This window comes from Talpa europaea (genome assembly GCF_964194135.1).
Source record: "Talpa europaea genome assembly, chromosome: 1".
NCBI classification, from domain to species: Eukaryota; Metazoa; Chordata; class Mammalia; order Eulipotyphla; family Talpidae; genus Talpa; species Talpa europaea.
The window spans coordinates 71,606,160-71,632,390 of record NC_140073.1 but is presented as its reverse complement, the minus strand read 5'-3'; positions in this window follow the sequence as shown (position 1 = coordinate 71,632,390).

The window sequence follows — 26,231 nt, the reverse complement described above, 5'->3', positions numbered from 1 at the left end:
CGCCTGCTCACAAAGCCTTTCCTCACTGCGTGTTAGGGCTCAGCACAAGCCTCTTTTTCTGCTACCTTGGAGAGCTTGTGGCTCCCTTAATGGCAAGCTCGGGCCGAACCTGAGCACTTTCGGCTTAGCCTGTGCTTCCTACTCAGCCAGCTGAGGAAGGCTTCAGGAAGAGAAGCCTCCAGGAGGCCCTGAGAAGTCACATAGGTATCAGGGCTTCTTTGTCTCCTCTCTGGCACCTGCCCAAAGCAGCCAGCCTGGAAAGTGACTGCGGGACTCTGGGGCCTTGCTCCTCAACAATTACCAGAGCTTGTTGGACTGGAGGGGAGCCGAACAGGTGGGGTCAAGGGTCTGGACCATGTGTCTGTGCAGCCCAGGGAAGCTGCTGCCTGGGACGCCCCATGTAAGATGAGTGGACTGACCTAGTTCCTTTAATGCTAACCCTCTAGAAGACCAAGGCTCAGCGCCTTCGGCCACACTGTGCTCATTAAGGCTGGAAGGAGAGAGCTGGTCATGGCCGGCTGCAGCCCACAACTTGGGGTTGAATGAGAGCTCATTGTCCCGAGCTCACCGCAGCACATGGGCTCCTGTGCTCCCTCCTGCCAGCCTCGTGAAGTCTCAGGGCCTGCTCCCAGCGGTGCTGGTGTCTGCAGCTTCTGTCCGGATGGGCACTACCTACTGTCACGATCCTAAGGAAGTGCCCAAGCGAAAACAGCAGCTAAGCAACATAGGGCGTCCCTCAATTCCTCTCTGACTTAGTTCCTCTCACACCTTCTTTAGGGAAGATTCAAACCTCTCCTCTCACCCTGAGTGGGTGAATCCTTGATCCATGCATGATGCAGGAAGAATGCAGACTTGGTTATGTTTGTTATTGCTCCTGTGGATGTGCTCTGTACCTTTATTTCAGATGGGTGAGCTACCTATAATAGGGTAAAATATGTCTGGGGCATTATGGCAAGGTTACTGTTTTTAAAGCAGGTTACCAAAGATAGAAAAATTTAAGGTTTTTCTTTTCTTCAATGCCTTCTCTACCAACTTGTGGTGTTTATTTGCTATTTAATGTTATCCTAAGTGAATGAAAATTAAAAAGTTAAATTACTAGCATTCACCTTCATCTTTATACTGTGGCATGCCAGTTTTAGATGTAAACATTAGAACATTTAACTGGTGCAGGTTCAGCAACATTACAGTTCGTATGTCCTAGCCAGTACGAGCGGATGTGTTGTTCTTGCCAATGGCGGAAACAGTGTGACATGATCTCAACTTATTCTTTCTCTTGTTATGATGCACGTACTCCCCTCTCTACCTTCAGTTTAGAGCTGAGAAAGGAAAAACAAAGGGCTGCTTAAGGTTCCCTTTCCTTGGGCACCATCTGCAGCATAAGTGGTTGGCTGGTGCAAGGAGGCAGCAGGGTCGGAAGGGACATGGCAGAGCTTCTCAGCTGTTGAGTTTCCTAGGATGCGTGGCTTTCTTTCCGTGTTGGAAGCAAGCTTGGGTTCAAGTGGAGAGCATGGCCTTTCAGGGTGTTAGCACATCATCCTCACTCATCTGCGAAGTAATGTATACATCTTGTACTCACATTGAGTGTGATGGACTCCTGGGCTTCCTGACCCACAGGGGGCATCAAAAACACTATATGCAAATGCAGGAAATGCGTGCACCCAGGGGAATACACTGTGTGCATAAAGCAGGTCCTCCAGCAATGCCATGATGTGCCCAGGAGATTTTCTTTCTAGTCAACGTTGCAATGAAATGACATTACTGAAGGACCTGCCTTCTGTACATGTTATTTCTTTTAAATTTGCAGTTTCCAAGAATGTAGCAATGATGTCAAGTGAAGATGTACCATATCTCCATTGTCCCATTGGACGTCACACCAGATCAAAGGTAATGTTAACAATAATAGAAGATGTACGCAGCAGAGCATTGAGGCAAGCATGGGGCCCTTCTGTGGGCTCTTGTGATTGCACAGGTCGAATGCCCTTGAGTCGGGCCCTGTGTGAAAGGCCGGGGGCTTCAGCAGAGATGCAAAGTCTGGAATGCTCCTGGTAGAGGAGAGAGATGAGTAAAACCTGGCTGGGGGGAGACTTCACAGGGCTGGTGAGCAGTGAGAAGCCAACAGGATGGTCAGGAGACTTATATCTTGAAAACCTCAGCCTCACTAGCGCTGGCCTGCTGATGGTGATGGAGGCTCCTAACCAGCCACACCTGTTGTCTCAAATCTACTCACTGCCTCTTTCCCTGCCCTTTGACCTCCCCAAGCTTTTCTCTTGGAAATGATTATTTGTTAAGTGGAGGCCTGCCCCCCATTAACCCCAGAGCCCAAGGTACACATCACACCTTTTTTTTTTCTTTCAGAATTTCCCTTTATTGTCTGACTTTAAAATTTCAATTTTAAAATTGTGGAAGGAAGACATAGACCTCACTCCTCGGAAATTATGTTTTTCTAAGTGTTTAATCCAAGTAGCTATTCCTTCAAAATATTAGATTTTTACCTTTAAAATGATCCAAGGCACCAGCATTTCATTCATTTTGATTGGCTTTCCCTTCGGTGGATAAAAGGTAGCTGCACTTCGTGGGAAGACTGAGCAGTAACTAATTATGGACTGGGTGGGTCTTTCTGCTTTATGGATGACATCACCCCAAAAACTTTGGGAGAGTCGTGAGCATATAGCAAGTACGCGACACCATGAGATCTGGAGAGGTCAAAGGAGGGGCTACATAGAAGGAAAACATTCAGCCCAGAGAGGACCTGCCAGCCCCAACACCCTTCCAGCTCAGAAAGGCCTTGCTCTGGGTTAGACTGCAACTCCAGAGGGGCTGGGTGAACAACTGTGATGCTGGCTCAGCTTGACTCTAGAGACACCAAGAAAGAAATGTTTGCAGGTCATGGAGTGAGCGCATTGCATGGTTTAGTGAGGGCAAGGAGGAACAACTTTATCAGATTATATGTTGGCCCAGGCCTACACAACATCAAGCAATTGACTAAAGATGTGAAGCTTCCCTGATTTGGTTTACAAAGTTACAGTGCAGAATAAACATTTCAATTCTTGGCCGATTTCCCCCAGTTTCCCTCCAGATGTTTGGTGTGGTGTAGATACCACAGTAAATAAATGTGTTTAAAAGTCCCATAAATTAGCCAGAGGGTGTGGAGAATGCGCCATTTTGCCAGGTCTCCTGGAACAGAGGCACATCCAGGACCCAGAGGTTCCTGCATCTTCCACTTGGTGATGGGGGTGGGAAGTTCTGCAGGAAGACTCGGGAGCTTTTAGGCAACCTGGTGCAGGGAGGGAAGTACCAAGTACTGGTGAAGCCGACACCGCTGAGCTGTCAGAATTCACACCACTGGAAATGCAAGCATGAGCTAAGAGGGGGCGAGGAGAGTGTGTGTACGTGGGAATGTGCAGAAACAAACCCTGTTTGGCAGCAGTGGCGAAGGGCTGGAGCAGGCGGGAGGCAGGGCCGCCTCTGGAATCCACTTGTCAATCTCTCCTCCAGATGTCCGCTCTGGGGGATCAGAGCTGCCTGGGACGGGAAACTGACAAGTGGTGGTTACATCACTGTCCTCAGGCATGATGGAAATTGACTCATGCCGCCCACTAAATGCCTTTTATGCCTTGTGGCCCTGGAGCCAAACGAATTTGCATGGTGATGTGTTCCCGGTGGAGCCTAGCAGTCAAGGGGATGGAAAGAAAGGGTTGCTTTGGGTGTGTTTACTCTGAGATTAAACATTCTTTAGGAGGGTCTACAGAAAAGCAGGTTGGAGATTGAATGAAACAAACTCAGAGTGTTGGGGGGTGGGGAAGCTTTCCTCCAGCAGGGACTCCCACTCAGAACACAGACCAGGTGGGGCTCCTGGGATCCTCTCTCAGATGGTCCCTGGTTCTGGGGAGGCAGAAGCTACTAAAAATGACAAATGGCCGATAGAGGATGCACACAAAGGCAAGCAGGACCCTGGTATGCACCCACCCTGGGAAAAGCCCTTTGTGTCCTGCTATCTGAGGCTGTTTCCTGGGGTCATTGGCCTGCTTTGATATCCCAGTGGTAGTTATTCAGGTTGCCACCTTTGAGACTGGGAGCTGGGCAGCTGTCGGCTCATTTACGACTAGGGAGCCCCAATGGAAGGTTTCCCCAGATCAGGGCCACTTCCTCATGCACCAGGGGGCCTGAGGCTGAGCATAAATGTGTCAAACACCTGTAGGGCAGACCTGGCCTGCAAGTCAGAGCTGACCAGCCTGCAGGAGATGTTGGCCAGCCAGGCCTTGGACTTTGCTTAGTTCAACCTGCTTGCTGGGAAGTAGGATCTGCTGCCTTGCAGATGGAGAAATTGAGGCCAAAAATTAGTCCCTTCTTACTTTAAAAATCACTGCAGAATAGACCAAAGCTGTTGTATGGAATTGAGAAAGGGCTGTCCCCAACAGTCAGAGGTGAGCTGAAGGTCCCCACAAGCCAGGCCCCACCTGGCAGCAAGTTGGACCCCAGAAGGGGATCCAGCAATTTGGAGCCCAGTGGGTGATCCAGCCACCGCCAGGGCAGTCTGTGGGACCTCAAGACCCACATCTGGAATTAAACAAATACAGAAGGAGGAGGTTTTCAAGGACAGTGACCTTTAACATATCTATAATACCACTGCCCTACTGGACTTCTGGCATAACAGTATTGGACTCAATTGGACCACCAGTTCCCAACATCCAATAAAGAGCATCCATGATTAAAAACTGAAAGAAGTTGAAAATAATATGGGAAAAATAATCAACGATCAGAAGAATGAAATTGAGTCCCTAAAGAGGGAAGTGAAAGGATTAATGGGGGAGCTAAAGAACTCTGGGAAAAGCAATGAAAGCAGAATAGATGAAATGGAAAAACTAATAAGTACTCTCGAAGACACAGATATAAAAAGAACCAAAACAGAAAAGGAGAGAGAAGTACGAAGGGAAAAGAATGAAGAAAGACTTCGGGAACTATCTGGCTCCATGAGGAAAGGAAATATAAGAGTTATAGGAATCCCAGGAGGAGAAGAAAGAGACACAGGAACAGAGAAAATATTCAAGGAAATTATTGAAGAGAACTTCCCAAACATGAAGAAGGAGATGAAAATAGACATACAAGAAGCAAGAACACCAAACTTCCATGATGAAAGGAAAAATACAGCAAGGCATATAATAGTAAAGCTCCCAAAAATCCAAGACAAGGAAAAAATAATGAAGCTGACAAGAGGGAGGAAACAGATAACATACAAAGGAAAACCAATCGGGCTGACATCAGACTTCTCCAAAGAAACACTACGGGCAAGGAGAGAGTGGAGGGACATAGTCAACAGACTCCATGACAACAAATGCCAACCAAGAATACTGTATCCTGCAAAGCTTTCCTTCCTCTCTGAAGAAAGAATAGAGGACCTTCCCAGACAAACAGAAACTCCGGATTTTCATTACGACTAAATCCAAACTCCAAAATATACTACAAGGAGTCCTAAAGCCAGAACCGACAGAGGGATGAACAGGAATGAAACAAAACAAAAAAAAATTTTTTTAAATAAATAAAATCAGAGAAAAGACAAACAAAATGGCAAATACAGATGCTAACATAGCAATGTTAACTCTAAATGTGAACAGACTAAACTCTTCAATAAAAAGACACAGGACACAGAGTCACAGGCTGGATTAAGAAACAAAACCCAACCTTTTGCTGTCTCCAGGAAACATTTAACTACAAAAGATAAAAATAGACTGAAAGGAAAAGGATGGCAAAAAATCCAACAAGCAAATGGACCAAAAAAGAAGGCAGGAACAGCTATCCTTTTATCAGATAAAACAGATTTCAAACTCAAAAAGGTAAAAAGAGAACCCAAAAATTCCACAGAAAAACTAATCAAACTAATCAATCAGTTCAGTAAAGTAGCAGGATACAAAATCAACACAAAAAAATCAGTGGCCTCCCTATACACAAACAATAAATCTGAAGAAGAAGAAATCAAGAAAACCATCCCTTTTATAATTGCAACAAAATATATCAAATACTTGGGAATAAACCTAACAAAAGAGGTAAAGGACCTACACAAAGAAAACTATAAAACACTGTTAAAAGACATAGAAGAAGACACAAAAAAATGGAAAGACATTTCCTGCTCATGAATTGAAAGAATAAACATTACCAAAATGGCCATCCTACCAAAAGCAATTTACAGATTCAATGCTATTCCAATAAAATTTCAATGACATTCTTCAAAGAAATAGAACAAATATTGATGAAATTCATATGGAGCTACCAAAACCCCTGAATAGCCAAAGCTCTCCTGAAAAAAAAAAAAAAAACACAAGGGAATAGAGGTATCACACTCCCAGTCTTCAAATTATACTACAAAGCCATAATCATCAAAACTGCATGGTATTGGAACAAGAACAGACACACGGACCAATGGAACTGAACAGAAAATCCAGAAACAAATCCACAGATTTACAGTCTACTAATATTTGACAAAGGAGCAAAGAATATGCAATAGAGCAAAAAAAGTTTGTTCAATAAATGGTGCTGGGAAAACTGGGTCACAACATGCAAAAGAATGAAGCTTGACTACTAACTACTTCACACCATGCACAAAACCAACTCAAAATGGATTAAGAACTAGACATAGATGACTGGATCAAAAATATGTGGTACATATACACAATGGAATATTACTCAGCATTCAAAAAAGATAAACACATGCAATTTGCAGCAACATGCATGGAGCTGGAAGGGATCATGCTCAGCGAAATAAGCCAGAAAGAAAAAGAAAAATACCAGATGGTCTCACTCATAACAGGAATCTAGAAAACTTAAATAAGGACCAGGAAAAAGAATAACTATAATAAAGAAAATATCAAAATCAACAAATAACTGTGAACCAGAGACACTTTATGGGGGGTGGGGGGCGGGGAAAGGAGAGATTGGGGTCAAAATAAGGGGGTTGTAATTGTATGGGGAATATAACAATAAAATTTAAATTTAAAAAAAAAAAGAACTAGACATAAGATTTGAAACCATAAAATATATAGAAGGAAATATAGGTGAAACACTACATCACACACACGTCCTTAACATCTTTAAAGACACGTCACCCAAAGCAGTGATAGCGAAGGCAAAGATAAATAGTTGGGACTACATCAAATTAAAGAGCTTCTGCACAGCAAAAGAGACAGTAACCAAAACAAAGAGACACCCCACTGACTGGGAGAAAATTTTTGCACACAACACTAATGATAAAGGACTGATCATAAAAATCTACAAAGAGCTGATGAGACTCAACATAAACAAAGTAAATAATCCAGTCAAAAAATGGGCAGCAGAGCTAAGAAGAAACTTCTCCAAAGAGGAAATGCAAATGGCCAACAGGCATATGAAAAAATGTTCAACATCACTTGTAATCAGGGAAATGCAAATCAAAACTCCAATGAGATACCATCTTACACCAGTGAGAATGGCACATATTAAAAACACTAGCAACAACAAATGTTGGTGAGGATGTGGAGAAAAAGGAACTCTCCTGCACTGCTGGTGGAAGTGCAAAATGGTCCAACCACTATGGAGAGCTGTGTGGAGATTCCTCAGCCTGCTAAAGATGGAGCTTCCCTATGATCCAGCAATTCCACTCCTAGGTATTTACCCAAAGGACACAGAAACATCAATTCAAAGGGGCACTTTCACCTCTATGTTTATAGCAGCACTATTTACAATAGCTAAGCTTTGGAAACAACCCAAATGCCCAAAAATAGATGACTGGATCAAGAAGATGTGGTACATATACACCATGGAACATTACTCAGCAATCAAAAAAGATAAACTCATGCAATTTGCAGCAACATGGATGGAGCTGGAAGGGATCATGCTCAGCAAAATAAGCCAGAAAGAAAAAAGAAAAATACTGGATGGTCTCACTCATAGCAGGAATTTAGAAAACCTAAATAAGGGACCAGGAAAAAACCTAATTATAATAAAGTAAAAATCAAAATCAACAAGCCACTATAAACCAGAGACACACTACAGGGGGGAGGAGGGAGTAGGATCAAAACAAGGGGGGGGTGGAAATTTTATGGGGACTATAACCAAGATGAAAATGCATACATTGTGCAAAAATGAAAAATGATGTAAAATAAATGTATTAAATAAATAAATAAATAAATAAAATAAAATCACTACAAAAAAGGGGTGGAGTGGGGTGGGTGTCAAGAGCATGAACTTTGAACCCGGAATCAAAACCAACTTTCCCTTACTCACCATACCTCCAGTCAGGTGACAATCACTCCTTTTTAGTCCATTTCCACATGTGTTTAATGGAGTGATAATGGTAGTTCCCCTTCTTAGGTCTTTGCTGTAAATTTAAATAAGGGTTCCTATGGAAAAAGCAATTATCAGGGAAATGTATCACTCTTAGCCTTTGTGCCATTAACAAATTCCTCTCTGGGCAGCCAGGCACCAGAGTGCCAGACTCTGGCTGCAGATACCTGCGGATTTAAGGCTGTTGGGTGTCCAACAAGGAAAATTCAACTGTAGGGTCCCAAAGAGAGGAGTAGAGACTTGGGACACCTCATGAGAGAGAGAGTGCAGGCCATGTCCAGATGGATGACGAGGAAGGAGAAGAGGGACAATAATAGCAGAGCAGGCCACACAAGCTGACCACTACTCAGGTAGCCCATCCTGTTGTGGAAATGGTCGCCCTGGCTTCTGGGACTTCAGGGCACAAATGTAGTTTATATGAGTCCCCTTCAGTTGGTGTCTCAGAGGAAATGTTGAAGTCGGACAGGTAGACCTATTTCCAAAGAGCCCACCACAGCGGTGCCCAGGGCACCGCTAACCACCATGCAACAAAGTAGTACCACGAACTATGGCTTCTTGAGGGAAATGTCAAAGTCCCCTTCATGTTTAGAGGGCTTAAGGAATGACTGATATTGAAATTCTTTTTTAAAAGATTTATTTATTTATGCATACAAGAACTGGGGTACAGGCCAGAGGTGTGAGGGGTGAGAGGATTCACCAGAGACAGAGCGGGGAACTGAACAGGCAGACTGACTGAAATACACTGCTGAGGGGAGCAGCAGGAGGGACAGGAGAGGTCTGCTGCACCATGTGGGTCACTCCCCGGCTAGATATCGAACTTGTGCTGCAGAGGCTGCAGATAGCTTCACAGTGCTGTGCTTAACCCCTTTCACCACCAGGGAGGTCCTGATATTGCAATTCTTGCCCAATTTTGCAAGTAGGGGGTGTTAAAACAAGTTTAATCATATTCAGATAAATAAATGTGCATTTCCTGCATCCAAGTGAAACCAGAGCCCCGCAGCGCAGACCACAGGGCAAGACCTGCTCTTTCCCATTGCCTAAATGGCAGGAGCCCTTGGAGAAGTAGTGGTGAGTTCCTGCCAGTTGCCCAGAGCATGCTGCCTGTGGGCACCAGCCCCGAACCAGCCCGGGCTTGGGTCCTAGAGCCCCTGAGGTTTTGGTGGTCGTGGTGGTGGCAGCCACCCTGCAGCAGAAAGCTGTGCGGCAGCTACACTAGGAGGCTCAGAGCTCGCCGGTTTTGAGCACCAGAGCGGTCCTACCTTTGAGAATCTGGTGCCTGGCCCCGGACGCTGTTTGTGGGCAGTGTAAGTGGCAGCAGGTGGTGGGCATTTTAGCACCCATCACTTCAGTGGGTGGCCCCACTGAAGATCAGGCTGCAGGCATAGGGCAGCAGTGACAGCCAGGAAGCAGTGGTTCCCTTACCATGCTGCCCCAGGGCAGGCAGCCCCACTGGGGCTGCAGAGGCAAGGTTACCCCTACTGGAACAAACTCAGGCTATAGAGACTAGCTATAGAGACAATAGCTAGTCCCTCAGGCCAGGCCCAGGACTGCAGGGAGGAGCATGGGGCTCCAGTTTCAGTCAGTAGAGTCCCAGGACAACATGCTGGGCTTCACCACCCTCTAGTGCTGCTACAGTTCCTCCTTCTATGTTTTTACACTCTGCCCCTCTGAAGGACTATGGGGCGCTGAGAGCCTCCAGCCCCACTGAAGCAGCTCTGGCTGTGGGTCCTCTGAGCCTACCAGCCTATGAGCCTGCCCGAAGGTCAGGGCAGGTTGAGTCTGAGCAGGTGCCAAGCTATCCTTTTGATATTTTGGTGGCTGGATCATAGGTGTGAGTTCAGTGAACCAATCATGTTCAGTCAGCTCATTAGGTAATTATTTGGCTCCAAAATCAAGAATGGGTTGATTGGTCCTAAAATGGTCCAGCTGGTCACTTAGAATTGAAAACAGTCCAATCAGGCGGGTAGGGTGGGGAACCCTGACAGAGGATGTAAGGCAGGGCAGGCGCCAGCTTAGGGCATTCTGTTCCTGGCCTCAAAAGGGCCAACAACTCACAAAAAACTGTTAATGCTGGTGTATCTGACACTGCCTCCTAATGACTGGTGCTGAATGACACTGATGGCCAGGGTTGACCAGCACTATTGACAGGTGACTGGTACTCCGTGTCTGGGTCACCTCTGAGAGCTGCCCACCGCTTCTGATTATCCTGCACTGCCTCCCAGTCTTGTTGCCTCCACTGCCATCTGGTCCAGCTTCTGGTGCTATCCAGCCCAAGACAGTTGCTATGGGGCGCTGCTGTGTCATCTCAGTGGCCCCACCTGTGAGCACCTCCAGATGCCACCATGAGTTGGATCCGGGCCCACTACTTACCAGTGTGCCACCGGCTCCAGGCCCTTGTTGACAGGACAGCACCATCTTGAATGAGCCACCTTTTGTCTGGAATTTCTAGACACTGTGGACAATATCTGGGGTGAAATAACTGCCTACCTGTGGCCTTAGAATCCCTTTGTTTACCCTGTTTGTTAAATAAACCCCATTGTTGTTGTTCCCTGAAACTGAGCGGTCTTGCAACTGTATGTGTGGGTGAAGACCCCACAGACAGTGACCTGTCCTCTGGCCTACTATAGCACCCCAAAAGCACTGTTTCCCAAGTATCTTAGAGGTCTTCACATCTGTCTCCCACATAAAGAGTGCACGAGGGGTCGGAAACAATGCCATAGGACTCAAACCATGGCTTGTGCTGTGGGGCTCCGGTTTCAGGATTAGCCTATAGAAAATGTCCTGAATGTGACCATTAATAAAGGGCCTGCTGGAAATGGACTGACCTAAGACCGTTATGTCATGCAGGACTATTAGGTTGCTTTCAGTAGATGAAGGGGAGCCCTTTAGAAATTTGAGGTCAGTGATGGGTCACTGCTTCCCTACAACCTCAGATCCAGTTATAAGGGAAGCAAGTCTCAGTCCAAATTCTGCCTTTCAGAAAACAAGTGTTCATTCTCAGGTAGCCCCAAGTGGCTGCACAACTCTGAAGTATCATCAGGGGAATCCCTGGTGCCCTTTGGGGAGCTCCCACCACCTGCATGAGCTTATCTGAGGGGTCACAATGTTCCTGGGCAGGATTCTGTTGGCCTCAGTGTCCTTGTACAACTGGAACTCTGCCCAACTTATGGTCAGCTACACCCGGAACTGTTGGGGGCTCAACCTTCAGGCACCAACATGGCAGGCAAAGCTTCCAGGCTGCTCTGGATCTTAAGTTCTAAGATGCAGAAATAGGGGTCAGGGGCGGGGGAGGCAGTGACTTTAAATAACATGCCGGTCTGCAAGTGTTAAATACTTTCACATTCACCAATGAAAGCATATTTCTTATGTTGTGCTTGTTAATAAGTAAAACAAAAAAACAACAAAACCCCACCATTTCTCACATTCTCTGTGCTTGCTGGCAAAGTGTGGAGTATAGATGAGACAGTGGAAGCACTTACAGTAGTTTTGGGGTGGGGGACTTCCTCCTTAGACTGTCAGCACCTTCCTGGCTTGGGTGTTGTGGCTGGCAATTGTTTAAGTTAAGTGGCAACCTCCCCTCCCCCCAAGGTCACGTGGGAGCCAGGCCTCTGGGTGCGTAGGGCAGAATCAGGACAGGAATGTGGGCTCTGAATTGGTCCCTTGATTAAATATAAAAAAAAGCAGCTCTTTTCTCTTATTTCTGGTATCTTGCACTTTACTCCCTGTTAGCACATGAGATTCTCAGGGACAGGGCCAAGATTTTTAGCCACACAATGCCAGATTCATTGTACTCACTCTTTCTTTAAATATTTATTAAGTGGCTTTTTGGAGAGTAGAAAAGTTGGCTGGAAAGTCATTTTGGAGAATGAGGGTCTTGATGCCCGGGTTAAAGAGTCTGGATCCCATTCCAGGGAGCTGGAAGTCACTGAGCACTTCTGAGAAGGGAAGTGGTTTGATCAAAATGATACTCAAGAAGGAACATTTAATTGACTGAGCAGCCATCCCGAGGCACCAGGGAACATGCAACAAGACATCTTTCTCCTGGCCAGTCTTTAGTCTGGCACTTTCATCAGAACAAGAACATGCGAGCATGGGCCAGGCACTGCACTAGGAGTCTTGGTCCCAAGTGGCCTTGCTCTCCCAATTTTCCAGAACAGAAGGCCAAAGCTAGAGTTGTTGAGTGATTGCTTGGACTCACAAAGCAGGACTGGTTGACAACCCCCCTCTCCTGTATTCTACAGCTACGTTCCAAGGAACCCCCAAGCCTGGGCCTCAAGTCCTGAGCTGCCCAAGGTGTCTGGCAGGACAGAGCCATCTCGTTCTTGGGAACAGTGATACAGAAAGCAAAATGCTTTCAAGAGACAAAGCCCCGTATCTGCATATGAGCCCCTCTGTGCAAGTGGAATTCCACAGGGATTATTGTCCTGTGGAGATAGGAGGAGCCATTTGGTGGGCTGAGGCAGCTAAGACAAGACCTTTGCTAAGTACAAGCCAGGTAACAATTACATTCTTTGCTCTTGGGAGGATGTTTGCTGGGATGGCTCTTATTTCCTCTTGTTGCAAAATGATAATGCCTGATTAGAACACTTTGGTCTTCTGCAGAGTAAACCTGTTTATTGGATTGAGTTTGCAGCATTTGGCACATTAAGAATTACTTTTCTGTTGAGAGTAGAAATGAAAAAACAAAAACAAAAAAATCACACACTCTGTCCACACACTACTTCAATCCAGAGACCCTAACATTATTCCATGCGGAGACATTAGTCATTGAAATATAGAACAAGCTCTGGGACAAACAATATTTTTTAATTTCGATTTGTTTTCTAACACCCACCATATGATGAGGGGAATTTTGTGGTTTAAGAAGCCAGTCATTTATACCCCCTCCCCATCCAGGTGCTGGGAAGCACACACACTGCAGAAGGGCCAGCGGAGACCCTGGGACAGACAGACCTGGCGCTTGCTAAAAATGCGATCTTGGGTAGGTTGCTCAGCCTCTCCAAGAATCAATTTTCCCCTCTGTAATATAGCACAATTAATTGAAGTCTTGAAAGATTAAACAAGGTAAGAGATACAACGTTCCCTGGCACACTGGCTACCCTGAGAACATTAGCTCGTAGCTGGTAGTTGGCACTTCTCTGCAGACAAGATGGATGGCAATGAGTTTCACATGAAAGGATGGAGTAGGGGGAGAAATGGACTTTGGGGTCACCACTCATATCCTACTAATCACTAGCATTGTATCTTAAACAGTTAATACAGCCCCCTGTGCCTCTGTGTTCTCTGTGAAGTGGGCTTATCTTTTACATGGCTGACAAGATGTGTTAGGAGACCTCATGCCTGAGGAGAGCCAGATTTACTTTAAGGCTTCATTTGCTGGAGGGCTTCCCTGGTGGCGCAAGGGGTTAAGTCTCAGCACTATCAAACTATTGGCAGCCACTGTGGCATGAGTTCAATCCACGACAGGGAGCTAACCCACATGGTGCAACAGACCTCCCCTATCTTACCTGCTGCTCCCCTCAGCAGTGTATTTCAGTAGATCTGCCTGTTCTGTTCCCCGCTCTGTCTCTGGTGAATCCTCTCATCTCCCTCACACCTCTGACCTACATCCCAGCTCTTGTATGCATAAATAAATAAAATAAGTGTTAAAAAAAAAAGACTTCATTTGCTGAAGACTAGACTGGTCCCCAGCCTGGAGGCACCCAGCTAGGGGGTCCACCAGAGAGTCATCTGGGCACCATCGTTGTCTGCAGGTGGAATAGATTTCTCATCCATCATGTCTGAATCATTCCCCAATGTATACAAATGCAATAAATGGAGTATAAATTCTAAGGCTCTATTAAAATTATTTTCTCTCAGACACTGGATGGTGAGAGAGTAAAATGAGGAACATGCATTTCATTTAGCACCATATGTAAGTCCTTGTACTTGTAGCCAAATATAGGTCCTTCCTTGTAGACTAGGAATTTTAGTCCCAAAACCAACTTAGAGTTTTCTTTAATACTGGTTTGGAGGCTGGTTATAGGCCTGGGACTGAGGCGGTGGTCCTGGTCAACCCCATTTGCTACTCACCATTTCCTGAGGTTCCATCTTCCCTGACTGGGGTGGTCCAAAAAGGAAGGGTTACCTACCTCATGATGAAGGACTTTGGAGCTTCCTCCACAGCATTTGGTCCTCTTTGATCTATTCAGCATGAGCTTAAGAGTGAAACGCTACTATCCAGACCCATTTTGCAGGTGAGAGGAACTGAGGTAAGGAACAGTTAGGTATCATGTCCAAGACAACACAACTCCTTGACCCATTTCCAATGAGGAGAAGCAGTTCCTCTCACATGCAATAATGATGCTCCAGACACCAACTGTGTGTCCTACAATCTAACTCAATTTTGACACTATCTACCCAGAGAAAACAGGTAAATAAACGAGAATGCCTGCCATTTTAGCTACCAGTCACGACTCCAAGTGGTCACTTGTACCTCTGACCAACTGCCTAAAATCAGAGGTTCCCTAGAACTCTCCTTGGGTGTGACTAATTTGCTGAAGTGGCAAACTACAGAACTCAGAGAAACATTTAACTTACTAAACCATGGTTTTTTATAGAGGGCTAGAACTCAGGAACAGCCAGGAAGAGGTAGGGCTGCAGAGGACACCCCACAATGCAAGGGCTCCTGTTTTAACAAACACCTGAGCAGAGCCTAAGAGAGCATGGAGGATGCACACAGAACAGGACAAGGTGTGAGGAAAGGGTGAGGAATTCCCATTCCCTCTCTAGGCATGCCTCCCTCCCAGCACCTCCTTCCATTCACCAACTTGGAAGTTCTCTGAACCTCATCTTTTGGGTTTTTATGGAGGCTTCACTATCCCATCATGACTGATAACCTCCTTGACCATTGATGATTGCCTCAGCTTCCAGCCCTCCCCATCTCTTCAGATGCCAGGGCGTGGGTCTGAAAGTTCTAGACTCCCAACCACATGGCAGGTTCTTCTGGAAACTAGCTGAATCCAAGATTCACCACACTCATGCAATAAAAGATGCCTTTATCACTCCCAACACAGGAAATTCCTAGGTTTGGGAGCTTTGAGGCTGTGACCAAGGACCTGGATCAAATCTGAATGACCAAATACATGTTTTCTTATCAGTCACAAGTTGCATTTTTTAATCCAAATAGCCTAGCTCCAGGAGGCTGACTCTAGCCCAGGACTTGAGAGAAGAATTTGGGGACTCATAGACAGTAGCAGCAAGGGCAGGGATGTAAAAGTAAAACCCCAAGGCAGTGTGGTTTAGGCACGGTCTTCCTGGCATGGCCTGGCACGGTCTTCCCTCTGCACCCACCACTGTGAACTCCACAGGTTGGAGACACCTCACGTCAGGCCTAAAGCTCTTCCCGCTCTTTACCCTTCTGGGCAGTAAAGTGGAAAGTGATATAAGTTGTATCTGCTGCAGTGTTCACGCAAAGACTCATAGACCCAGCTGCCTGGTCTACCCCTGCCAGAACTGCTGAGTGACTCTCCAAGTGACTCTCCACAGGTAAGGCTGCAAAGGACACCCCATGATGCAAGGGTTCCTGTTAACACACACTGGGGCAGAGCCTAAGAGAGCATGCAGGATGCACACAGAACAGACCTTCTGTTTAAAGCAATCCCCCTAGGGTGACCAGGGGCTGAAGTCAGATTGTTGTCTGGAAGGTTTAAGCAGCATCTATGGAGGGTTTTTTTTTTTATGAGGTTTTGAGGTTTCATGAGCATCTGGGAAAAGGGCTATGGGAAGGAAGGGGCAGCTGACCTGTGGTAGTAGGAAGGTGAGGGTGTATCTGTGAGGCATACACCTGGTTCTCATCAGCCCAGGGGCCATCCATGAGGCGTTTCCATGGTGATGTGTGGCTTCTGTGTGCCCGCCCCTGAAAGCCCCTAAAGAAGATATAGCCCCGGCCAGCAGGAGCTCAAGGCCCAGGTGGAGAGACAGGTTATCTCAAAGGTTCTGAAGGTTGGGTGATCATCAGAATCCCCTGAGGGCTTGTTAAACAGATTTCTGGGCCCTAACCTCAGAGTTTCTGCTTCATTGGGTCTGGGGTGTGCCCCGAGAATTTGCATTGCCAACACTTTCCCAGGTGATGCTGCTCCAGGGGTTCACGCTTGGAGAACCCTGGCCTGGGGCTCTAAGATACAGAAAACATACCACTCAGCCGTGAAGGAACCAGATCAAAGAAGGTGTAGTGAAGAGGGAGAACATTGGGGTGGGGAGGAGCACAGTGGAGGAACTTGCTGAGGAAAGAAGCATAAAAGCAGAAGAGTGGAGGGGGCAGGCTGGGGTGGGAGCAGAGCCCAGCTAGACCAGAGTCTGAGGACAGTCAGTATGAGAGGCTGGCCTGGACTTAGCGGGGGAGTGGGACAAGGGTGGGGGTACTTTTTCCTGGAAGCCCCAGGAGCCACTGAGGGGTTCTCAGCTGAGAAAGGTCTGCCTTTTTCAAACACTTTCCCATGAAAGGACCTCACCTCACCCACCCAGCAACTATTACTTTTTTTTTTTTTTCAGCAACTATTACTTCTGATTTAACTTTTTTTACTGGCCATTTTCCTGCCTGCCACAGAAATGGAAACTGAGGCTCAGAGGTGTGAAGTTCCTTGCTCCGGCTTATAGCAAAGGCAAGCAGAGCCCAGACTAGTACCCCAACCCTCAAGTGTAGGTAGCGCCATGATCCTACTGCTTCCTCACAGGCCGGAACCAAGAAACTCCTCCTGTTTCTATTAAATAAATGTCTTCTTCATGCTCAGTGTTAATAATAGCAGGAAGTAGATCTGGTCACATAATGTGAGAAAAGTAATAGTCCCATGTCAGGAAATCCTGTTGCTGGAATCCCTTGGGAATGTTAACTTTCCCACTCTGCCCCACCAGGAGCCTGACCTTCTGCACAGTTGGCTTGCTCGGGCAAAATTGGGCCAGAAATGCTGGGCCCTCGGCCAGAGCTTGATCTTTGCCCTCCGGTAGTGAAGAGTCCCTTCCACGTAGCATCCAGGAGGATTGGAGGAGAGGGGTAGGAGGCCGCCGGGGCAATCCTCCCAGCCCCCAGCCCCTGGCCTAGCAGCCTAGCCTCAGCGGGAGGAGGAAGGCTGTTCAGACATGTTGGCTCCCTGTGAAAGGACCCAGGACAGGTACCCAGCCTCCCAGGGTTTCCATTTCCTTGCCTGTAAGTGAAGTGAGGTTTAAATACATGAATTGACACATGGTAGATGTGCTCTAGGTGACAGGGAGGCTCTATTCTCTCCTGTGGGGGAGAAGGATGGGTGGGAGAAATAGGAAGTGCCTTCCTGGGTAGGTCCGACCCCAAGGACCCAGGAACAGCAGAGGCAGAGAGCTTTTGTCCACGCAGGTAGCTGATGCTATTGACTTACTGATTTCTCCTCTGCCTTTTTCTTCCATCCAGTGGTCTTGTTTTATAACATGTACCTCACTTCATCTGTTAAAGATTACTGCAAGCTAGGTTGAAACTTTATTTATTCAATTCTCCATTCCCTCCAGGAATAGCATTGGGGCATCCTGGGAGTGGCAGGCATGGGTAGGTGCTGGGAATGCAGACACAGTCCCGGCCTTGAGGAACTCTGTCTGGAGAGGTCAGCACTGACAAACAAGTGATATAACAACTTCACTACAGTGGCAGGAAATGCTCAGGGGCAGTGCTAGGTGCTAAGCAAGCCTCTAGTAGGGAGACCTGATTGAGTGCAGGTCTGGGTCCATAAAGACCTTCTTCAGGAGCTGACCTTTGAGCTGAGAGACAGTTTGCATGGCCCCTACCTGCTCACTTGCCCACTTGCTGGGCTGAACTGGATCTGCTTAGATGCCTGACTCACTGGTGCCTGTTCCTCGCCTCTCCACAGGGCTGCTCAGGCTGCTCACTTAATGGCAGTGGACTTCTGCCAAAACCTGTGATCCAAGAGGCCAAAGTGAAGGCCAAAAGGTCTTATGTGACCTAGCTTCGTAGGTCACATCCTTTTGGATTATTCCATTTGTCACATAGGTCAGCTCTTTCGCTACGTGCGAGGGGGCCAGGATCAGGGAGAGGTGTGGCGAGTGAGGCACTTGCCTTGTATGCCAAATTTAACCAGTGCCAAGAAGCTCAGCATTGAAGTGATATTTTGAAAAATCAAATTCAATGTGGAAACAACCCTGATGAACAAAGTATTGACCTTTGAAATAAAGACAGAGCCCAATAGGGCTGGCATCGGGGTGAAGAGAATGAGGTGAGTGGGCAACACAGGGCTGGTTCCCGGGCGAGGGTGTGAATTCCCGGAGGCCGGGGTGCTTGCAAGCCATCCTGCAGAATGGCTGCCATGGGGCCCAGGCCCACAAGGCACGACCACCCCCCTTCCCCGACCCCAGCCCTTAGCTCAGGAGCATGACAGTCTCAGGAACAGATGGGCAGCCCAGGTCCCTAGGCATAGACGTAGGCAGTGGGGAGACCCATTTTCTCCATTCAGAGTCATGAATCTGGGAGGAAGAAATTCACAGAAAACTCAGAAATAAATGACAACCTCATTCCCAGGGAACTGGGGTTGGAGACTGAATTGGTGTCCCAGGGCTACCGTAACAAATTTCACTGAACTGGTGGACTTGGAACTACAGCGATTTATTCTCTTAGAGTTCTGGAGGCCAGAAGTCAGAAGTCCAAGATGAAGGTGTCATCAGCTTGATTGCCTCTGAGGACTGTGAAGGGGAATGCCTCTCTCCCGGCCTCTCTCCTGACCTCTGGGGGTTGCTAATAATCCCTGATGGTCCTTGGCTTGTGGACACATCCCTCCAACCTCTGCCTTTACTAGTGCTTGGTATTCTTCTCCTTCAACTGTGTTCAAATTTCCTCTTCTTGTAAGGACATCAGTCACTGGATCAGGGCCCTCTCTAAGCCAGTGCAACCCCATCTTCATTTGACAACATCTGCAAAGACCTTATTGCCAAATAAAGCACATTAGCAAGCACTGAAGGTTAGGAATTAAAAAGATCTTTGGGGACATAGTTCTACCCACAGTAGGAGTATAGGGTTATTCTAACTGTGGGTTTGCTACATCATCAGAATTGGGAGGAAGACAAATATTTTAATATTCACATTTCATGCATCTGTTTTTTAAAGCACTAACAGGAAGCATAAAGTGCTTTTGAATAAAAGTGAAAAAACAATCAAATGTCTACTTCCTTTCTGCGTTATGATCTGACGGGGGAGAGTAGCAGAGTGTATGAACGAGGTGGAGGGTTATCTGGACCACAGTGACAAGGATGATTGCAGAGACACCGAGCAGAGAGTGGACAGTGGCAAAGGTTCTGAGAGCCAGGGTCATGCCCAGTGCCTTCTGGGATCCTGCCACTAGAGACTTCCAAAGCCCCTTTGTGCTATTGCAACAAAGGCCATGAATGGGGAACTCCCATTCTGTTGCTCTATCTTTGGGGCGAATGACATAGTAAGAATGGGTTTTGGCCAGATGGTTGGAGAGTCCCCACTCCTGCTCAAAATTCATCCAAGCATACTTTGGCACTCATCAAAAATGTGTCAACATTGGGCAAGTTGGAAAGGATTGAAATGAGTTTCAAGTTCAGGGATGGCAAATAGGTTTTCTCTCGCATGTCATGCCTCTGCTGGTAGCTGTCTGGAGCACTGTGGGGAGAAGCATCCAGGCTCTGAGAACCATAATTGATTTATTATGTCTGCCTCAAGTGCAGCAAGGACAAAGCACACTTTTACATATTTGCTATACTTGATTTAGCACAAATATCGTATTTTGATGGTGGAAAAACAGACCAAGTGAGAGAAAATGACATGCCTGAGACCTCATGGCTAGCTCATGGTAGAATTCAGGCAAGAATGCTCCCACTTCCCCCGCCCATCCCAAATTGGATCCTCTCCCATTGTTCTCCATGTCAGCGTATGGCAAGAACACGCCTCCAATGACCTGGGAATCAACACATTCCCCTTCCACACCCTGCATGCTTAATTGGCACATCTCTCCATAGCCCTCCACCACTCTCCTCTTCTCTCTAACCCTCCCAGTTCAAGGTTCACAACAGGGGACATCTTTGCTCTGCAGAAGATATTTGGTAATATCTGGAGACATTTTTGGTTGTCACAACTTGGGGGGAGGAGTGTAGCCAGTAGGTAGAGGTCAAGGATGCTGCTCAGCATCCTACAAGTCACATGGCAGACCCCTCCCTCACAGCAGACATTGGACCCCACATCCAGCCCAGCATGTCAAGGGCACTGAGGTTGACAAATATTCCCTTGTTGAAACCACTACCATCTCTTGCTTAGACAAGTTCAATAGCCTTTCAGTCTCCCCACCTCCCTCTTACCCCTACATTCCCTTCTCGACCCAGAGGCCAGCATAGTCTTATAAGTCCTAATACCAAGCTCTTGTTCAGCTCCAAGTCCTTTGCCACAGCCCTGTCGACCCTGTGTGCTCTGCCCTGCCCACCTCTCCAGCTGCCCTCCCTCCTTGTCTTCCCGAGGAAGTTTTCACCTCCTGCCTCGTCATGACATTTATTATAGTCTGTAATTGTATGTTTATCGGTGAGATTACGTGATGACTTCTTCCTCTCCCCTGTGCCCTGGAAGTCCTCTGAAGGTAGGAGAAGCCTGTTCTGGTCACTCTCTTGTTATCAGTACTGTGCCTGCGCTCTAGGAGGCCCTCAACAATCATAAGTCGAATGACTGGACAAATGAACAACCTCAGGTCTCTGGATGCCTTGGCTTTTTCTTCACCCTGATGTAACCAGGGTGTCTCCCTCTTCTTCATCTTTTCTATTTCTCTGCCCATCACACTTTTCCTTCTACCCTTTTCGTCTCCATTAACTGTCATCTTGTGCAGCCAACTTATATGTAAGTATTTATTGTGCTGATTAAATGTCGATCTTTGTGAAACAAATTCAGTTGATTTGCTTATTTGCATATCCTTCAACTGATGTGCCAGGAATGAATAACAGTCAGATATAATGAGCCTGTCAATGCTGGAAGGATGCCTGGCACTGCCTGAAGGCAGGCACTGGACCAGGTGGCATTGTGCTGGGAGTCAAGTCACAGTCATAGATCTCCAGCCCCAGCCCCAAGGGGAACATATTTGTTGGCTCCTGGCAAGGAAAGTGTCATCCTCTGGCTCTGCATCTTCTTGACCTGCAACATCAGTCAAATGGATATCTCCTCAGAGAGGCCCTCCTAGACCAGCCATCTATAGTAGACCAAAAATTGCAAGGTTCAACTCAGGAGACAGAGTGCAGATGCGGGATCTTTGACATTATTGTCGCATCACCTAACTCTGTGCTTCTTGAAATCATTCAATGTCCCTAAGGGTCAAGCCACTCTTAGTCAGAGGGCCTGTTACTTGCAACTGAAAGCACTCGAAAATGATGTTTGTTTGTTTTTCACCACATGTACAAGCTTGTTAATTAGGGATTGTATAACAAAGAACCACAGACTGAGTGATTCAAACAACAGAAATACATTATCTAGCAGTTCTGGAGGCCGAAAGTCCAAGATCAAAGCATCCACAGGGTTGGTTCCTTCCGAGGGCTATGAAAGCAGGGTCTGTTTTAGGCCAGTCTCTTTGACTTGTACATGGCCAGCTTCTCCCCGTGTGATCACACCACCTTCTCTCTGCGTATATCTATGTCCTCTGTCCAAATTTCCTCTTCTTATAAAGATATATGTCATATTTCACTTACATTTAGGCCAACTGAAACAGCCTCATTTTAATTTCACTTACATTTTTAAAGGCCATATCTCCAATTACAGTTACATTATGAGGTGCTATAGGAGAGACTCTGGGCAAAAAAATAATTCAACCCACAAAACCACAAATCTAGAATTACTTTCCATCACACAAGACTGGTTCCTGGGGATGGAGACCAGGCCATGAAAACTCTGCCTTCTCCAGCCTGCCTCACAGTAGGAATTGTCAGTGAAAGCCACATATGTATGACCTAGCCAACAGCCCAAGGTGTGAGAAGACCAGAATGAAAGTCTCTCTCCAGCATTTAAATCTCTATAGCCAGAGAAAAAAGCATACCAACACTGATAACAAACCATGGTGATAACGTTATAGGGCAGGGAGAGGGGCAGCCCAGACCCCGCAAACTTGCCTGCTCTAACTAGGTTCTGCCATCTGCCGCATCAACACAAAACATATGAGACTTTCATGGGAAGGAACTTTAATACAATTAGGAAACAATACAGGAAAGGCAAAGAATCTAGTTTCTAAATCAAGCACCCACCCGAAGTTACCCGTTCCCTCGAGGGTAAAAGTCCACCCAAGCAGGATTGGCCCAGAGCAAGGCCCCAAAGCCTGCCACAGGTCTAAAGCATCTTCCAGTGGGGACCCATAGAAAAGGATCAGAAACCACCAGGCAAGTCTGGAGGGAAAAAAGCAAAATCAAAATCAAGACAAAAACCACCATTGTCACCTCCCCACGGGTCTCACCCACATCTGTGTCACCCAGTCCACGACCAAAAGTAGTCCACAACCAAGTGTAGTTTCTTCACGTGTCTCTCTGCTCCACGTGCCTCCTCCAGGTCTCCTTCTGGCTCCATCCTGCTTCCTTCCTTCCCAGTCTCTTCTGCAGCTTCTTCTTTTTTCTGCTCAGCTCCACCCTCCCTTGGGAGGGGCAGGAAAGCTGGAACCTCCCCCTTTCCTGGGGACCACCTTGTTACAATAACAATAGTGACCACTACTCATTACTCCATGTAGCAGAGCTCTGCTGGGCACCTTGTAAATGTTCCCCATCACTCCCATGAGGGCTGCCGTTCCTCCTTTGACAAGGAGGATGAGCTCAGGGCTGTTAATCACATGCCTGGATGGTGGCTGATGTGGTCATGTAAGGCCTCTCCTACTGCCTTTCAAAAGACAACCTGCCCTTCAGCTGTGGGAGCAGAGTAGCCTCGACCCTCAAGTCCAGTGATGCACCTTCAAGATCCACCTCTGTTTCCACTTCTGGGTCAAGGTCCTGCACTTCCAGGACTGGGAACTAAGGCCTGGCAATGGGACTCCTTGGAAGGTCAGCCCAATCTTTGTTCTGCCCTCCTTGTAGATTGGTAGAAGTCTCTTTCAGGTTGGAATGTAAGAATGAGACTCTCATGCCTATCCCTGTTCCCACTGCCTCTTATCTCACACAGGTCCCCCCTCCACAAGACTCTCCCACTCTTAAGTCTGTCTGAGTGTCTATTGCCCCCAGGACCCGGATTGGTACTGCTTGGAGAGCAGGCCAAGATTAGAACCAAGACCTCCCCTTGGGCCCTATTTCATCCTCTCCAGCCACTTTCCAGTCTGGAAGGCAAAGCCCAGAAGGTTTGAGGACAAGAGATGCAGCTGGGCTCTGTGAGGCCTGAAGTGCAGAGTAGGTGGTCATTTTCACCTAGACTGATGAGTGAATAGCCAAGCTTCCCTGGGCCTGGGGTGAAAGCACTGGCAAAGGTCACTGCTTGGTGACACAGCCTAGGAGAGAGTCCCAGGTCCCTGTGCCAGTCTGAGCCCCATGTGTGGGTGTGCATCTTCTCTCCAGTCACTCTGACTCAGAGCTGCTGCCCTGAAGAATGTCTGAGGAGGGAGGAGGCTAGGAGGCTGGAGTCGAGGGCCTATTCCTAAATGCAGAAGCAGCAAAGACCCTTCCAGGTCTTCTCCCAGGGACTCTTGATGAGGCACAACTACAGATTCCAGAAGCAGCACAGAAGCAGCAATGAAGGCCACAAGCCCCTCTCCCCCTCAGCATTACCTTTGCCAAATGAGGCATCCCTCTTCATGTAAAATGAGCAGAAAGTCACCTTATAGGAGAATTGGAAGTTTGTGAAGAGTTGGGTTACAAAGAACCCCAGTCTGGGGTCTAAGATCCCTGCCTTGCTCTCTTCTGACTGGGCAGCCCCAGGACCTGAGACTGTCTCACCACACACTGACTTCTGCCTGGGAGGAAGCTTCTCCAAATGAACTCCGGAAGTTGGCTTTAGCCCCTGACATCTCCAGGACTAATTCATTTTGTGGCCAACAGAAGAGAAAGGTGGTAACTCTTGACAAGTCTCTGGTTCCACAGGCACAAAGCACAGCTGTTAAATTTCCCCAGGGGCACCTGGGTAGAAACTTCCCTCTCCTCTCCAGGCAGCTGCTTGGGTCTGAATGACAAGGGCGTGACAAGGAACAATGGGGTCTCTCCAGGACTTGTGGGGTGCAGGGAGGGCCAAGAGGGAACTTCCCATCCCCATTCTCACATGGGGTTATTTCTTGCTACCTCATGCCAAGGGTTCAGGGCTAGATTGGGGATCCTCTAAGCAGAAACCTAGCTCTTACTATGGGTGAAGGGAGACACTCTGCTTATTCTCATATTGGGCAGCCTCAGCAGGCTGCTCCTCCAGAGCCCAAAGGCCTGTCTACCTGCCACCCTTTCAGACAAGTTTTCTAAGTTGAACATTTGTACTCAGTGCCAAGTACTTCCTTCCCAAGACCTTCCCAGCAAAGACTATCTCCAGATGTTTTCCCAGACAAGACTAGCAACCCACTGCCACTGGGTCTGAGATTTTAAAACGTCAAATGTGAGTGTATTTCTGGGAGTTGCAGGCAGACACCAGGGAGTAAGACAAAGCAAAGACTTTGGAGCCAATCATTTTACTAGTTCACCTTGTTACTCCCTGAGTCTCGGACTCCTTATCTGTAAAATGGGATGATGATGCATCCCCAGGTGGTCTCGATTAAGGGAGATAGCCCAGCTCTTCATTACACAAAAGCTATTGAAAATGACAGGAGCATGGCATGGCTCAATGCAGACCTCTCCTTCTTCTAGCCAGGTTGTTCACTTGCACCCCGGCTTCCTGCCCCCTGTCTACACAGCAAGGCCACAATAGTTAACCAGGCTCAGTGCAAGGACTTTGAGTTACCAGGCCCGCTGAGCAGATGTGCACTCTCCGAGTGAGCGAGCTGTAGCGGGGACAGGAATGCAGGTTCCTCCAGCTCTAGCTTTCCAGTCATCCTGCCCTCACACTGACCCTGAAGACCAGCAGGGAGTGTCCTGCCCTTTCACTGTGCCTCCTTCATGCATCATCTAGGCTGCACAGGCAAGTCCTCTGAGGACCTTGATTCAGAAGCGGGAGAGGTGGGAGGGGGTGCTGGAGAATCAGGGCTACCATGCTGCCCAATACCCATCCTGGCAGGCCTGAGCTTGGCTATTTTTACTTCAAGATGCCCTTCAGCAGCAGCTAAAATAGTCTGCTCTTCCCTTTTTTCCTTGGGCCCTAATCTCTGAGCTGCCCTTGCTCACTGGTCTAGCTCTGGGGCTTGGCAGGCTGCTTTTCTATACTTGAACGTGTCAGGGGTGTGAAGCTCTACGTGAGTGCAGAAATGTGCACATGTTTGTGTGCAGCACACATACAGGAACCTGTACGCATGTCTACATGATACGTATCTGCATGTGCACACAGCATGCAAGGAGGTATGCATGTGTGTGGTGCACGTATGTTTGCAAGATTCTGTGTGTGCAACATGGTGGGATGCATGCGTGTATGTGTCTGCAGAGGGCACATTTGCAAAGACATATCTATATAGGGTGTGATTCTAGTGTTCTGCAACATGTGCTTGAATCCATAAGCTTATTATGCATAAAGACATGGCAAGGGTGTGTATGCAAGAGGATTCCTTTTATATAAATTCTGCAATGATGCTAGATGAATAGCCACAGCTGTCAGGCCAGTGTTCAGAAATGCAGACTGCCAAGGGCCCAACTGTGTTCGTAGAACAGACAACTCTCACCTACAGGGCTGCTCTGTGCCCTGTTTCCATGCTCCTCATGAATATGAATAAATCTATTGTGTCCTGATCCTGTAGGAGACTTAATGTTTTGCTGTACTATCTCATCTAATCACACCCCAGGACCCAGCCTCCACAGTGTGGGTTGCCCCTCAGAGCAGAGAA